The sequence below is a fragment of the Octopus bimaculoides genome, chromosome 16 (assembly GCF_046866305.1).
Source record: "Octopus bimaculoides isolate indiv1 chromosome 16, ASM4686630v1, whole genome shotgun sequence".
Lineage (NCBI taxonomy): Eukaryota > Metazoa > Mollusca > Cephalopoda > Octopoda > Octopodidae > Octopus > Octopus bimaculoides.
Genome location: NC_142943.1, coordinates 55,181,046 through 55,198,545, shown reverse-complemented (window position 1 = coordinate 55,198,545; position 17,500 = coordinate 55,181,046). Strand labels below are relative to the sequence as shown.

Below are 17,500 nucleotides of genomic sequence, written 5' to 3'. Positions count from 1 at the left end.
ATTATTTAATAAAGTTGTTAATATACTGCGCTAATGCAGAAAGATACAGCAGACATGAACGTATAGTAAATATTGGGGCAACTGAATTCGAAGTTAAATATCGATTTTATAATCATAAGCATTCATTTTTCAGCTTTGATTAAAAAGTGCTCCATTGCCCTGTCAAAATTTATGCGCAACAAGACTTAATCGTCGACTGGGAGGTCACAGACAGAAAGTCAGAAATGCCATTGACAACCAGGCAAGGAAACACAAGGAGATGACAATGATCTATGCTGTTGGAACAATCAGCGTCTATCTATCTATTTATTTATCTATCTATCTATCTATCTATCTATCCATCTATCTATCTATCTATCTATCTATCTATCTATCTATCTATCTATATGTTCAATATTTTAGAGATGAGGAATTATGTACATTATTTATATTTGATGGATATTTGTCCTCATCTTGTTTGTTGTTAACGCAACGTTTCAGCCGATGAAGCCCTCCAGCCTTCATCAGGTGTCTTGGGGAAATTTTGAACCTGGGTTTTCATTCCTAAGATAGTGACCTTAATAATAATAATAATAATAATAATAATAATAATAATAATAATAATAATAATAATAACATCAAAAAATATCTTAGGAATGAGAACCCAGGTTAAAAATTTCCCCAAGACACCTGATGAAGGTGGTTCGTAGGCAAGCTACTTACCACACAGCCACTCCTACGCCTATACATACATACATACATACATACATACATACATACATACATACGTACGTACGTACGTACATGCATACATACATACGCAAAATGTTACCAATTCTTGCCAGAAATTTGCAATTTTCTTGGATGGAAATGGGTATTTAATTATGTGTTGCGGTAATCAGAACTTCCAACTACAACACGACAAACGGTTATTTCGAAGACCAATTAGTTATCTTGTATAATGGCACAACAACTGTGTTTATTCCTCTAATAGTGTTTTACAAAGAACCCGCAGCTGGCTTTAATTGCATAGCTTATTAATTTTGTTTTGCTTTCTTCTCCTTTTTTTTTGTCTTGTAGTTGTTTTTGCTTTGACAATTGCCGTGGTTGCTCTTGAGAGTGTACACACAGTTATTAAATATTTGCTGTTGCTGTAATTATTGTTGTTGTCTGCCGTTTGTCTTTGTTGCTTGTGGTGTTTTAATAGATGGAATCGTTTCTGATATTGGTGTTCGTTTTCCTCCAGACTCATAAAAGTCCTGGATCGAGCACACCAATAATCCAAAGCATTCCACTCATGGCCATTCCTTCTATTTTTTTTTTCGTATCTTCAGAGCCATGACGTATTTACTACGTATTTGTGTATGTGTGTATGCATGTGAGAATGTGTGTACCCGTGTGTGAGCGTGTGTATGTGTGAGTGCGAGTTTGCGCATTTGTGCATGTGTGTGTGTGTGTGTGTGTAAGCTTGTCTCTATGTGCATGTGTCCGTATACGCATATGTGACTGTTAGTACGTGTTTGTATGTGTGATAGCGTATGCGTGCTTGCGTTTTGCGTGTTTATATATGTATGTATATATATATATATATATATATATGTATGTGTGTGTGTATGTGTACGTGTGTGTGTGTGTGGTTGTTAGTTTTGCGAATGTTTGTGCGTGTGTGTGTGTGTGCTAGCGCAGGGGTTGGCAAGGTAGACTTCTCCCCATCCAGCATCCCAGATATTATCAGAATGAATTACAAGGTGACATCATTGATGACAGCGATGACATAATTAGACTAATAACCGTGGTATTAGTCAGTGGTAATGTGCTGGCAGTGGTGGTGGCGATGATGGTGGTGGTGGTGGCGGCGGCGGCGGTGGTGATGGTGAGGATGGAGTGCAGTGATGTTGGTGGTAGTAGTAGTAGTAGTAGTAGTGATGGTGGTGATGGTGGAGGAGGGGGGATGTCGATGGTTGTGGTTGGGTTGATGGTTGCGCTGATAGCCGCGGTGATATCTGGCTGATGACAGAAGGGATTAAAACAAACTAATCGTTTGAATGATGACGATGACGATGATGATGATGATGGTGATAATAATGATGATGATGATGACGACGATGACGATGATGATGATGATGATGATGGTGATGATGATGATGATGATGATGGTGATGATGATGATGATGATGATGATGATGATGACGATGGTGGTGGTGGTGATGATGATGATGATGATGACGATGATGATGATGATGACGATGATGATGGTGATAATGAGGATTATATTTGTGGTTGGAGTGGGCGGTAATGGTGGTGGTTATAGAACGGTTTGGAAAATGGTTGTCTTGGTAGCACGTGGAATGGTGAGGTTGAGGAGGGGAAGAGGGAAGGGGGGTGAAATGATAGTTCGATAACGAACAGAACGATGAGGTTACTGGAGTGGTTATTGTTCTTGTTGCTATTGATGATGATGATGACGATGATAACGATGGCGATTGTGATAGTGATGATAGTGATGTTAGCGGTGGTGGTGGTGGTGTTCGGCCTTCATAGTATAACGATGATGATGATGGTGCTGTTGCCGTTGGTGTTGAGGAAGAGGAGGAGGAAGAGAGGGCGGAGGAAGAGAAGGCGGAGGAGGGAGATGGGGAGAAGGAAGAGGTGTAGGTAGGAGAAGAGGTGTAGGAGGAAGAGGTGGAAAAGGAATATCACATCAGCAATGAAGAAGAAGAAGAAGGACTAGAAGAAGAAGAAGAAGAAGAAGAAGAAGAAGAAGAAGAAGAAGAAGAAGAAGAAGAAGAAGGAGAAGGAGAAGAAGAAGGAGAAGAAGAAGAAGAAGAAGAAGAAGAAGAAGAAGAAGAAGAAGAAGAAGAAGAACAAGAAGAAGAAGAAGAAGAAGTCCCAAAACACATTAGAAGATTGTCTCCCTCCCCTAAAATTTCGGGCCTTGTGCCTAGAATAGAAAAGAATATTCAATCAATCACGTGTTCTTTTAAATTTTGAGGGAGGTATTGCTAAAATCGGTATTGATAAAAATCATGTAACAAGTCTTATTTTAATAAATTTATTCTCCTGTCATAGATATTCTTTTCTACTCTAGGCACAAGGCCCGAAATTTTTTAAGAGGTGGGGCCAGACGATTAGATCGACGCCAGTACGCAACTGGTACTTAATTTATCGACCCCGAAAGGATGAAAGGCAAAGTCGACCTCGGCTCAGAACGTAAAGACAGACGAAATGCGCTAAGCATTTCGCCCGGCGTGCTAACGTTTCTTATTTCTTTATTGCCCACAAAGGACAAATAAGGACAGTCAAAGGGATTAAGTCGATTACATCGACGCCAGTACGTAACTGGTACTTAATTTATCTACCCCGAAACGATGAAAGGCAAAGTCGACCTCGGAGGAATTTGAACTCAGAACGTAACAGCAGACGAAATACCGCTAAGCATTTCGCCCGGTGTGCAAACGTTTCTGCCAGCTCGCCGCTTTCCTCCACTCATAGATATTGCAACAATTTTAGCAATCAGAAAGAGGAAGTAGACCTTGGTCAAAAGTCCGCCGAGGTCTCTTTGCCCTTTCATCCTTTCGAGGTTAATAAAATAGGTACCAGTTGAAGACTGGAGTCGATGTAATCGATTTACCTTACCCAGAAGTTGCTGGTTTTGTGCCAAAATTTGAAATCAACATTATTGTCTTATTGCTTTTTATTTTTTTCCTGTGAAATAGCTATGCTTAAGCGGCTTGCTTTGCTCGTCTGTATGAATTCATGTGTGAATTGTTGGTATGCATATGTGTCCATCTATCTGTCTGTCATTACCTTCTTATCTTTCTGTCATTGCGACCTCAAAGCAAGCGCATACCGGGTAGTTGCCCAGCGCCCTCAAGGATCTATGGGCTTCATTTTGATCTATGTATACAATGGCTTACAGGCAATACATAAATACTATTGGGCTCAGTGTACTAATTTGTCCGAGAACCTATAAAGCTGCTGCCACACACACACACACACACACAAACACACACACACACACACATACACACACACACACACACACACACACGACGGGCTTCTTTCAGTTTCCGTCAACCAAACCCACTCGAAAGGCTTCGGTCGGCTCGCGGCTATAGTGGAAAACACTTGTCCAAGATGTCACGCAGTGCAACTGAACCTGGAACCACGTGATTGGGAAGCAAGCTTCTTACCACACGGCTACACCTGCGTCTATGTATATATGTTTGTATTGACATGAGCATGAATGCGTGTATGTGTGAGTATGTATATTTGCATAGATGTACACATGTATACGTGTATAGTAGCTTGCTTACCAACCACATGGTTGCGGGTTCAGTCTCACTGCGTGACACCTTGGGCAAGTGTCTTCTACTATAGCCTCGGGCCGACCAAAGCCTTGCGAGTAGATTTGGCAGACGGAAACTGAAAGAAGCCCGTCGTATATATGTATATATATATATATTTATATATACATATATATATATATATATATATATATATATATATATATATATATATATATATATATATATCTGTATGTGTGTGTTTGTGTCTGTGTTTGTCCCCGCCAACATCGCTTGACAACGGATGCTGGTGTGTTTACGTCCCCGTAACTTAGCGGTTCCTCAAAAGAGACCGATAGAATAAGAACTTGGCTTCCAAAGAATAAGTCCTGGGGTCGATTTGCTCGACTAAAGGCGGTGCTCCAGCATGGCCGCAGTCAAATGACTGAAACAAGTAAAAGAGTAAAGAGTATAGATACACACACACACATGTATATATATATGCTTATTTATGTATACATGAATATGTGTATGCGTGTATTTGTGTATGCGTGTATTTGTGTATGCAACAAATATATTTGTGTGGTACACTAATGTGTGTGATTGCGTGTGTGTTATAATTGCGATGCATAAGTAACGTGCATGTCTGTGTGTGTCTATGATATCCATATATGTGTATATACACGTGTATGCATCACCTTATGTGCACTGTATGTGTATGTGTATTAGAGTCTGTGTGTGTGTTATATGTATATTATATGCATGTATGCGCAATGAACGTGCGCGTGAAATATATATGTGTGTGTGTGTGAGTGTGTGTGTGACGTGCGCGTGTTATACAGATATATATGTGTGTGTGTGTGTGTGTGTGTGTGTGTGAGTGTGTGTGTGCTTTACAAATGTATTTTTGTAAGTGTGCGTATGAGTGTGTGTTCGTATGTAGATATACTTGTATGTATGCATGTATGTATGCATGTATGTATGTATGTATGTATGTATGTATGTGCATATGTGTGTGTTCAGGTGTGTGAAAGGGTGTACGTATACGTGTGTGCTTGATATGTGTGAGAGCATGAGTGTGTATGCATGTTTGTGTGTGTATGCATATGTGCGTGCGCGTACGTCTGTGTGTGTGTGTATGCGCGAACGCATGCATGTGTGCGTGTGTGTGTATGCGCTCGCGCTTGTGTACGCGTGCGTAATGGGAATAAGGAAGTTCCTGGCATCCATTCAGATGGTGATGGCTCTGTTAATTAGCATCGTTACTCAAAGGTTTCCTGAACCATTCCATTGCTACAAAGAACTCAACAGACCTCACACAGAGTGTTAACGGAGCATATCGGTGGCGCCACCTTTACTGTTAAATCACTGTAATGGGCTCGCTTCCTCTTTGTGTTTTTCTGGAATAACGCAGTCTATCACGGCTCTTCCATGGCGTCTCCTGTGAAATGGATGTGTTGAAGCGATCGTCTGCCGTGTTGCAGTACCGTGCAAATAGTGCATTGTAGTACTACGCATAAAGAAGTGTTGTACATTAGGACTGTGTAATCAGTTGAATATTCTGATGACACACCGTATGGTATTTGTGATGGGAACTTGTATAGTGACATCCTTAGATACTGCGTTGTAGTAATTAATACCTTGTTTCCACTGTGTGCATAGTATTACTGTGTGCGTAGTATTACTGTGTGCGTAGTATTACTAATTAATACCTTCTTTCCACTGTGTGCGTAGTACGGAGTACGTAGTACGGAGTACGTAGTACGGAGTACGTAGTATTACTACACACTGTGTGCGTGGTATCACTATGTTGTGTATAGTTGGGATTGTGTAGTAATAAACACCGATGTGTTGTGTGAATAGTCAGGACTTCTTTTTTTCCTTTTTTTCTTTTTTTTACTCTTTTACTTGTTTCAGTCTTTTGACTGTGGCCATGCTGGAGCACCGCCTTTTTTTTTTTAGTCGAGCAAATCGACCCCAGGACTTATTCTTTAGAAGCCTAGTACTTATTCTATCGATCTCTTTTGCCGAACCGCTAAGTTACGGGGACATAAACACACCAGCATCGGTTGTCAAGCGATGTTGGGGGGACAAACACACACATACAAACATACACACACACGTACATATATATATACATATATACGATGGGCTTCTTTCAGTTTCCGTCTACCAAATCCACTCACAAGGCTTTGGTCGGCCCGAGGCTATAGTAGAAAACACTTGCCCAAGATGCCGCGCAGTGGGACTGAACCCGGGACCATGCGGTTGGTAAGCTAGCTACTTACCACACAGCCACTCCTGTTTTTTTTTTTTAATAATTGTTTCAGTCATTAGACCCAGGCCATGCTGGGGCACCGCCTTGAAGAATGGTTCTTTTAGTCGAACGAATCGCCCCCCCCCCCCCAGTACTTATTGTAATAAATACCACTGTGTTGTGTGCGTGCGTGCATGCATGCGCGCGCGCGCGTTTGTGTGTGTGTGTGTGTGGGCGTGTGTATGTACTAGTTTGTGTGTGCCAATGGCGTATGCTGGCTGTTGTATTGGGTGTGCTGCTACACCCAGCGCCACCAAATTTCAAGCAGGTTTATAAGAAAAGTTTTTGCTATAAAGGCCTGTAATTAAATTAATGAATAAGGTTAATATTTATAATGAATTTACCAATTTTCCGATGGGTGTGCAGCACACACCTAACGCAACCGGAATATACACCCCTGGAGTGTGTGTGTGTGTGTGTGTAGTAAAAAACAGTATTATGTTGTAATAGTGTGATAATGAGATAGTGTAGTAATAAATAGTAACGTGTGTTTTGTGTGTAGTGGGATTGTGTAAATAATGAGGAGTGTTTAGCTGTATGAGTAGTCTTGCTGTGTAGCAAACAGAATGTAATGGAGGGTGATATTCCGTAGTGACACTGCGCAGTGTTAATGTAGTAGTAGTAGTAGTAGTAGTAGTAGTAGTAGTAGAAGTAGTAGTGGTGGTGGTGGTGGTGATGGTGGTCGTAGTGGTGATGGTGGTGATTTGAGATGAGCCCCCAGATCAGTCCTGATCGAGAAAGATCTATAATAAAAAGACAATTTTTTGCTTGCCAAGAACAACCCAATCTATTTAAGAATACTTTATCGAAAGTGTGCCCTTCTCCTTTCAGTACGTAAGAGGGTAGTTTAAAGAAAATTTAGCTCGCATTTCTAGCAGGTCCAGTGATCTTTCTTTTTGGCACAAGAACGTGTCGAAGCGGTATTATATTGCGGTATTGTTTGTTTATCATTACTGTGTTTTCGAAATGTGTAGTGGGTAATACTTTATCAATAGCGTCGATAGAGTGTGTACCGCCCGAGGCGGTCCTTCTATTTGCTGCTCCGAACCCCACAAAAAACGTATATTGCATACAGCCGACCCAAAAGTGATGCACCTTTAAAAGTGTCACCCGGGGTGGACCGTCCCCACCCGATCTAGCTACACTAATGTACTTTGTACCGCGGTTTAGTGGTATTGCGCTGGTTTTCTAGTTGTTATGTAAGCCTCTGATCCTGCAGATCCTTGGCAAAAGCGTTCCAGCCATGGCCGTAACGTATTTTAGTGAGGCATGGAGTATCCATGTCTGTAGGGTGTAGTTTAAAGGAAATTTGGCTGATATTTTAAGCAGGGCATGCGATCACCTGGAACAGTGTTTCTCAACCATTTTTTTTTTACTTATGGACCCCATTATTTCCTATTTTACTCGGGGAGGGGTCTCAAAACCATTCGATATCAAAAAAAAATCCTATTAGATTTTTATAATTAAATATTATTAGAAATTGTATTTAAAAAAATTATTGAAATATCTTGTATATCGTAGATGAAAACCCAATTTATCGCACATAAATTTTAACAACAAAATCTTATATGAATACCCAAGAGCTCTATGTATCTGCAAGGGCCACATAGACTCCTAAGGGCCATATGGATTCCCAAAGGACCCTTAATTTAAGAGATATTTCACCACTATTATGGCCATGCCACTTAACAACACTATCATTAGATGCCATTGGTAGAAATAACAGCTTAACCACCCTCATATCATACATCCTACTGTCTTAGAACAAAGGTGCATTGGTTTATCTGCACACAGGTAAGCGATGGGATTGTCACGGCTGGAATGGTTTTGGTTACTGCTTCTGATTTGGACAGTCATGGTTGACCAAGCGTTAATTAACAACAAATACAACAATTACGACGACCACCACCACCACCACCACCACCACGACCAACATTCCTGGCCACCACTATAACCAGCATCACCACCAACACCACCACCCTCACCACCTGAACTATTTCCATCACCTTCACTGTAGCATCATTACCCTTACCAACACCACAACCGCCACCACCACCACCACAATCATACCGCCACCGCCGCCGCCACCACCACCACCACCACCACCACCACCACCACCACCACCACTACTACCGCCACCACCACCACCACCACTACTACCGCCACCACCACCACCACCACCACAACAACACCACCACCACCGCCACCACCACCACCACCACCACCACTACAACAACATCAGAACACCACCGTCAACACTACAATACTGCTACTTCAATTTCTACCAACACACTGCTGCCACCACCATCACAGTCACTGGCACCTCCACCACAAACACCACCACCACCCACCACCACTACCACCACCACCACCGCCGCCACCGCCACCACCTCCTCCTCCTCCTCCTCTTGTACACACAGCTAATAATTATAGAGGCAACACCAGCTTAACAGTTCACATGTCTTCATGACATGTTTTTCATGGTCCACAGAATCTGTCTTGGAGATTTGGGGGGAAGTCACTCTCTCTTAATGTCTAAAACCTTGTCTCCTGTCTCGCACACACTTTCACACGGATGCACACACACCCAGACACACACACACACACGCGCGCGCACACACACACACACTCGCACACACATTCGCACACACTGCATATAACACTCATACACATCTTGTGTATACATGCTCACACACTTTGCGTATAATATCGCACACATGATATACATGTGCATATATATATACATATACGTGTGTGTGTGTATGTGTGCGTGCATGTATGTATGTATGTATGTATGTATGTATGTATGTATGTATATGTGGAAGATTGTTAGCACGCCGGGAAAAATGAATAGTTAGCTCTGGTGTTTTGTCCGTCTTTACGTTCTGGGTTCAAAATCTGCCGACGTCAAATTTGCCTGTTATCCTTCAGGGTCGATAGAATAAAGACCAGTCAGGTACCGACATCAATGTAATCAACTTAACTCCTTTTTTGAAATTGCTGGCCCTGTGGCCGAAATCTAAACCTGTATATATATATCATACAGAATGGGACAAGAAGACAAAACAACCAGACAGTTAGGTGGTACAAGAAAGGGACAACAAAACATCCAGATAGACGATACAAAGAAAACACGGACATGTCATTCGGAATTTTCTTTCTTCAGTCGAGATCCAGATTATCCTTGCAGTTTCGGCTGATTATTTTCGATATTGCTCCAATCTGGTCAGCCCCAAGGAAAAACTAAGCTAAGAGCATTAGATTCCTTAGAAGAAAGCAGCGAATGTATACAAAAACTAGGACGAAAAAAAAAAACGAACAATGTTACATAAATACAATAGGAATAATAACGGGACATAACAGATGTCTTTCGACTAAGGAACGAATATATATATATATATATATATATATATATATATATATATATATATATATATATATATATATATATATATATATATATATATATATATATCCACTGAGTGGTTGGCGTTAGGAAGGGCATCCAGCTGTAGAAACTCTGCCAAATCAGACTGGAGCCTGGTGTTGCCATCCGGTTTCACCAGTCCTCAGTCAAATCGTCCAACCCATGCTAGCATGGAAAGCGGACGTTAAACGATGATGATGATGATGATGATGATGAATATATGGAACAAGAATGCAACAGACGACAATAAAAGATCCGGACAGACAGACGATACAAAGACGGAAAGGAAGAAAACAAGGATGGGTCATTCCTAAACTTCTCTCTTCAGTCAAGTTTCCAGATTATCCTTACAGTTTTGGCCGGTTACACTTGAAACTGTTCAAATCTGGCTGGCCCCAAAAATCTAACCTAAGAGCATTATATATTTTGGGAGAAAGCAAGCGAATGTGTATGACAACAAAGACAAAGAAAACGAGAAAGGAATAAAAGAAAAAACGAAGAAAATGTTACACAATTACAAATGCAAACAAGAAGAAAATGACACGTGTGTGTTTGTGTCCATACACATACTCACATGCACATAGGCAAGGTTCTTCCACACACACACAACATATACATGCTCACACACAACAGCTGTATATACACTCACTATACATCCACTCACAAATAAATAGTGTATATATATATATATATATATATATATATATATATATATATATATATATATATATATATATATATATATATATATATATATATATATAAAAATTAATGTTCATGTGGTTTAGAGTCAAGATTTGACTGCTATTTTTCAGCATGGCGGTATCTCTTAGATACCCTATATTATAATTTTAAATAATTGTTACCTTTGATGGTTTTTATTCCCATGCTGGCCACTTGATAAAATCAATATTTTAAATATCGATCTTATCCTTATATATATATATATAATAATACAAAGAATATATATACATGTATACACACATATATGTACATACTTACATCTACATGTGTATATATATGCATATCAGGGTACAGGACGTTAGAACAATGAACAACAGACAACGGAACGAACACATAGGAAAACGGAAAGCCACTTGGAATATTCCTTCATCAGCTGTCTCTATTCTAACTAGACGTTTCGAAGATAAGACAGAACGTACTCTAGAATAGTCTCTTCCTGAGTAGTGGATCAACCCACTACACAGAGGATCACAAGGTGGCAAACACAAACCAAGACAGGAAAAATTGGACAGTGATATATATGTCAAAGACTTTCCGTATTCCCGAGCGTCATACTAATATATACTTTTGTTATTTACACCACCTGTCCTCGTCTGTTGTTATTTTTTGTATAATCTCCCATATATATATATATATATATATATATATATATATATATATATATATATATATATATATATATATATATATATATATATATGTATGTATGTATGTATGTATACATATATATGCATACATATGTATTTATGCATAATTTTAATGTTATTTTTATTAAGTGATAATTTTTTCCCAAGAACTATGAATAAAAATAGATTATTCTTTCAAAATCTGATCTGCAGCTATTGAGAAGTTTTTATAGAAAATTCTCTTATTCTTCTTCTTTCAGAAATGAAAATGTTCCTCATTAGCTTTTGATAGATAAACAATATTTTTAGCGGTGCGTGAAATATAGAGACTAAAATTAGCAACTTTAAACTCTCAAATTGAAACAGATGATGTACTTTTCGCCATACGAGTCGAAATTTACAAACAAAAATTTACTGCCAAAAAAGATAAGTCGACTTATATACCAAGATGACTTTGAAGAACAATAAATTCCATGTGAAATGCAGCAAGATTTGGAAAGACAGAGACGATGTTTGAGTGTTTTCACCAAATGTTTACACTATATACTATGTAAATTTGTATACTGAAAAATACTTTAAAAGGAATAAATTTTCAGTTGGACTTACCTTGAATCATTTTGTTTAGAGAAAGTCTCCCAGGTTCATCTTAGTAAAGAATATCTCTAAATTACCAGTTTGATAATATGTCACGCTATCAGTTCCAGTGGGTGATACAGTCTGTGAAAAGAAAAATAAAGATGGTTAAAAATATGAAAAAGAGGTAATTGTCGAAACATCATCTAAATATCATCCGGGGCAGCATTTTTCAAGCATTTGTTTTTCTTTTGCCAATGGGTAGAAATTTAATAAAGAAGTTCAGTGTTATGGAGATTATGGATAACAAAGCTGAGTGATAGAATGAAGTAAAATTTTTAATTCTGTATGTTGCTTGGAAAAATATATGACCAAACAGTATCTGATACATTACAAGTTTTCCACAAACAAGTTGTTGTTGGTACTCCGTCGCTTACGACGTCGAGGGTTCCAGTCGATCCGATCAATGGAACAGCCTGCTCGTGAAATTAACGTGCAAGTGGCTGAGCACTCCACAGACACGTGTACCCTTAATGTAGTTCTCGGGGATATTCAGCGTGACACAGTGTGACAAAGCTGACCCTTTGAATTACAGGTACAACAGAAACAGGAAGTAAGAGTGAGAGAAAGCTGTGGTGAAAGAGTACAGCAGGGTTCGCCACCATCCCCTGCCGGAGCCTCGTGGAACTTTAGGTGTTTTCGCTCAATAAACACTCACAACGCTCGGTATGGGAATCGAAACCGCGAGTCCACTGCCCTAACCACTGGGCCATTGCGCCTCCTCCACAAACAGGAAGTCTACATTAAATTCTGAAAGATATTGTGACAAATGTAAATGGTAAAAGGTTTGAAGAAATTTTGGTGAGTGTGTAGCTGAGTTGCTAGGCGCACGTGGAGATAATATATCTTACGAAGAGCTGGTGTTGTCAGAATGAACAAGAGCAAGTTGAAAATACAGCTGAGATTACAAAAATTTCCCTGACCCCACTTAAACTGATTGCTAAGAATATTGTAAAAGGGCTGGAACTTATAAAGGTAAGTCTGTGAGTTTATATCAACAATGGTCCAAAATGAACTCAGTTCCTACACGGAGTTGTACAAATAGACAATTCACAATAAACATTAAAAGTTATTCACTTCTCAGGCAAGAAGTCATAAGACTCTTTCTCGGTTTCCCTCTTCTGCAGGTTCCATTAACGCATGCACGCGGAAATATACACATGCAGATAGAGAGAAAGCCATGACAATGTCTTAATTGAATACGATTGAAATAAACAGTTTCTATCTCCTCATATGCATAATAGAAACATGACCACCCACATAGAAAGGCAGAGAGAATGAGAAAAGCATTAAAATGTTTGATGTCAAGTAAGCCAGTGTCGCCAAAACGGTTGCGCCAAGACGTCTCATATACCTCCATACACATTTCTCTCCAAGGAAGTTTTGATTTTATTTCGCACAGTCTCTTGCAATCTGAAATACTTCACAATTCTGAACCTCCCATCTTGGAACATTGGCAGACATTTTATTCTCGGCGTCTCCTCCTGCTGAAGATATGTGACATCTAGTGAAAATCATGTGTTCGTGTCTCAGAGCAGTATTCTTTTACTATTTTACTTGTTTCAGTCACTTGACTGCAGCCATGCTGGAGCACCACCCTGAAGGGCTTTATTCGAACAAATCAACCCCAGAACTAATCTTTTTTATGGGGAACTTAACACAATAACACTGGTTGTCAAGTGATGATGGGGGCACAACCACAGACACAAAGGCACACACACATACACACAAATATATATAGATATGTACGGCGGGTTTCTTTCAGTTTCCATCTACAAAATCCACTCACAAGGTTTTGGTCGATCCGAGACTATAACAGAATAACAGAAGACACTTGCCCAAAGTGCTGCCCGGTGAGATTGAAACTGGAATTATGTGATTCAGAAGCAAACTTCATACCTGCGCCTACAAGACAATCCTCTCAAACCGACAGTGTAAGTGAGATGCTGATTTTAAAGGATCATATTCTATCAGATGTCCAAATATCGGACAATTTGCTGTCAACTGACCATATCATTGTTTCCAGGTAAGAAAAAATAGTTTTCAAAACGATTATTTAATGCCAGGTGAATTGTAATCGAACAAACTTATGAATAATTCAAAACTATTGAGGCATGCATAACCATCCTGTTCTTTACCCAGGCATAACATATCTAAGAATATATTTACCAATATGACCTTTATTTTTCACGACGTTAACGTGCGGTTTATAAGATATGTGGTTGTTATTTCTAACACGTCAAGCGACCACATAGGGTAGGCATGGGCAATATTTTTCAAGAAGCGGGCCGGATGAGACATGACTCATCATGAGGCGAGTCACAATACTAAAATGGAATTCCAAGGTAAATTCAACACAAGCCTACTGGCCGAAATTTGCCCATGACTGACGTAGTGACTCATGGTTTTAACAAGAACTGAGAATTAACAAGAGTTTCTAATTAGAACCAACGTTTTGTTCAGCTTTGAGAAAGTGGAACTGATTCTCTTTGTTTTAAAGGAGAAAACAGGACATTGATGAAACCTTACAAATGACATGATGTATGAAGAGAGGTGGGGATGGTGGTAGTGGTGGTGATGGTGGTGGAAACGATGGCAGTGGTGATGTATTTTAGAGTTGTGGGCGGTGGGGACAAGAAGACCCTTATGTAAAGCGTTTAGGGGAGTGAGACGATAGTTCTATTTGACAGACATTAAGACTAAATCTCTTTGAGATGACCTTAAGCGCAAAACGGAAAACGGAGCAAAAATGTAATAACATGTATGTATGCATAGATAGATAGATAGATAGATAGATAGAGAGAGAGAGAGAGAGAGAGAGAGAGAGAGAGAGAGAGAGAGAGAGGTCTGGGGAAGATGGAGAGAGTCCAAGAAACATTCAATGTGACAAACAAAGACTCAGAAACAAATAGAAAGAGACAAACTGAGAGACAGTTTGGCACGATTGTCTAGGGTAAAAAATGTCATACATATATATATATATATATATATATATATATACTGAGAGAGAGGGAGAGAGAGAGGGAGAGGGAGAGAGAGAGAGAGTGAGAGATAGATAGATAGATAGATAGATAGATAGAAACAAAAAATATAGAAACGTAAAATTGAAGACCGAAAAGAAGACAATGAGAGAGAAAGAGAGAGAGAGGGGGTGAGAGAGAGATGGGGGTAGGTTGGAGGAAAAGAGAAAGCGTAAGAAGAAAGAAGAAGTGAAATTAAAACAAGAGTGGTGGTCAGCGGCTGAGAGACAGAGACAGAGCGCAAGAATGAGACAGACAATAGAGAGAGGATAAATGGTGATTAAACTCTGCTAACTGTGCAGATCAGGACTGGTTTGTAAGCGGGAAGCGCGAGCGAGCGGGAGGTGGGATGGCGGTGTAGAGAAAAGCAGGAACGAAGAAAATACTTATAGGATTAAAGTTGGCTTTGAAGGACAGTAATTAACTGTCTAATTAGGAGTATTAACATAGCAAATGAGATACAATCAAAGCTCATTAAGGCATCCTGATTACACTAGCAGATCTCTCTACATCTCGTTAGAACTAACGAGCTTTCCAGTGATTAAATCAGTGTTCGCTGATAAATATTTTTTTTTATAATTCCTCCTCCGCCTACCACTCCTATTATCATTATCATTATTATTATTATTATTATTATTATTATTATTAATTATTGTTTGTTATTGTTGTTAGTAAGTTCTAGATTTTTTTTGGTGGGGGGGATCTTTTTGTCTTTTTTATATTACCTAAGTCTCTTTCATTACAAACCTAGAAGTGTGAACCTAAGAGCTTATATATATATGTGTATGTGTGTGTGTGTGTGTTTGTGTGTGTGTGTGTTTGTGTGTGTGTGTGTGTGTATGTGTGTGTACATACGTCCATACATACTGCATAAACACACAGACACATATATATATATGTATATATGCATGCACACGCATGCATACAGATACACACACCAACACATACATATACCTGTATATACGCACGTATTTGTATACATATATACATACGTATGTATATATTTAGATTTTGTTTTTGTTACGTTGCCATTTTAGAATTATTTATATAACCACTCCTTAAAATATGTCACATCTATGTACAAAATGGCGTATAACTGTGTGTGAGTGTATGTGGGTGCGCGCGCGCGAGTGTGTATACCAGTGTTTGCAAGGATGTATGTCTATTTGTTCATCTATCTGCCTATCTATCTATCCATCTATCTATCTATCTATCTATCTATCTATCTATCTATCTATCTATCTATTTGTAAAGATATATATATATATATAGATATATATACATGTATATACATACACACATACATATATATACATAGACATACATATACACATATGTATATGTACGTTTGTATGTACACACACACACACCTTGTTGTTCATACACCTGTCTTCGTCTTTTGTTTTTCTGTAAATTTCAACTATATATATATATATATATATATATTACATATGGAATTTTGATTTACTGTCGGGTGACTTTTGGTCAACTCTGTATTATACATACATATATATATATATATATATATATATATATATATATATATATATATATATATATATACATATATATATGCATATATATATATATATGTACACGTAAGTATGTGTGCGTGCGCACGTGTGCATCTGTGCGTCTCTGTGTGTGTGTGTGTTGTGTGTGCGTATGTATGTGTGTGTGCGTGTGTGTGTGTCTTTGTGTCTGCGTTTGTGGCCCACCACCACTTGACAACTGGTGTTGGTGAGTTTACATCCACATAACTTAGTGGCTAGGCAGAAGAGATCGGTAGAACGAGTACCAGGCTTAAGAAAGAAAATCTGACTCATCTACCGTACATTACTGCAATTTGTCTCTCAGCAACAAAAATAGAAAATCCAGGAACAGAGGTAAACATCAGTCTTATCGGAGTTTTAAATTCAAGGTATAAAAATTTTCCTTGGGTTCGATAAAATAATTGCCATGCACCAAAAACAGGATTCCACATAATCGATAGGAATTGCTCCAATATGACTGCAATTCCGTGATTGAAACCGGTTAAACACTTAATCAATACATGCCATCCCCACCACCACCACCGCCACCACCACCACCACCACCACCACCACCGATACCCTGGCATCAGGACCTGCAACTGAAAAGCATCGTTACAGTATCAGATCAAGACGGAATCCTGACATGACCACCGTGTTGAACAACTGAGTATTTGACTTGTTGTTGTTGTGGTGGTGGTGGAGGTGGTGGCAGCGGCGGCGATGTTAGTGGTACTGTAATGATATTTTTACATATTTCGTAGTTTCGGTTCCTGATTCTGCAGACTTACCATCAAAGAGACTTCCAGCTGTGATTTGTATATTTAGAGCAGCTTTTGTCCCATGTGTCATTCAATTTTGCAAGACGGTACGAAGTGACTTTGAGGAAGAATTTAGTTGCTATTTCATCTTGTCGAACAGAGCTATACGCAAAGGCAT

General features: G+C 39.1%; 1 protein-coding gene across 5 annotated transcripts in view; it reads right to left on the bottom strand.

Annotated features, from left to right (window-relative positions):
* The window catches only part of LOC106867583 (zinc finger homeobox protein 4), a 672,925-nt gene that overhangs the window by 480,395 nt on the left and 175,030 nt on the right, over positions 1 to 17,500 (bottom strand). For all 5 annotated transcript variants that reach the window (XM_089364792.1, XM_089364797.1, XM_089364793.1 and 2 more), the window contains one exon: positions 11,986 to 12,096. The gene's annotated coding sequence lies outside the window, so the exon portion shown is untranslated. The remainder of the gene's footprint in view (positions 1 to 11,985; positions 12,097 to 17,500) is intronic.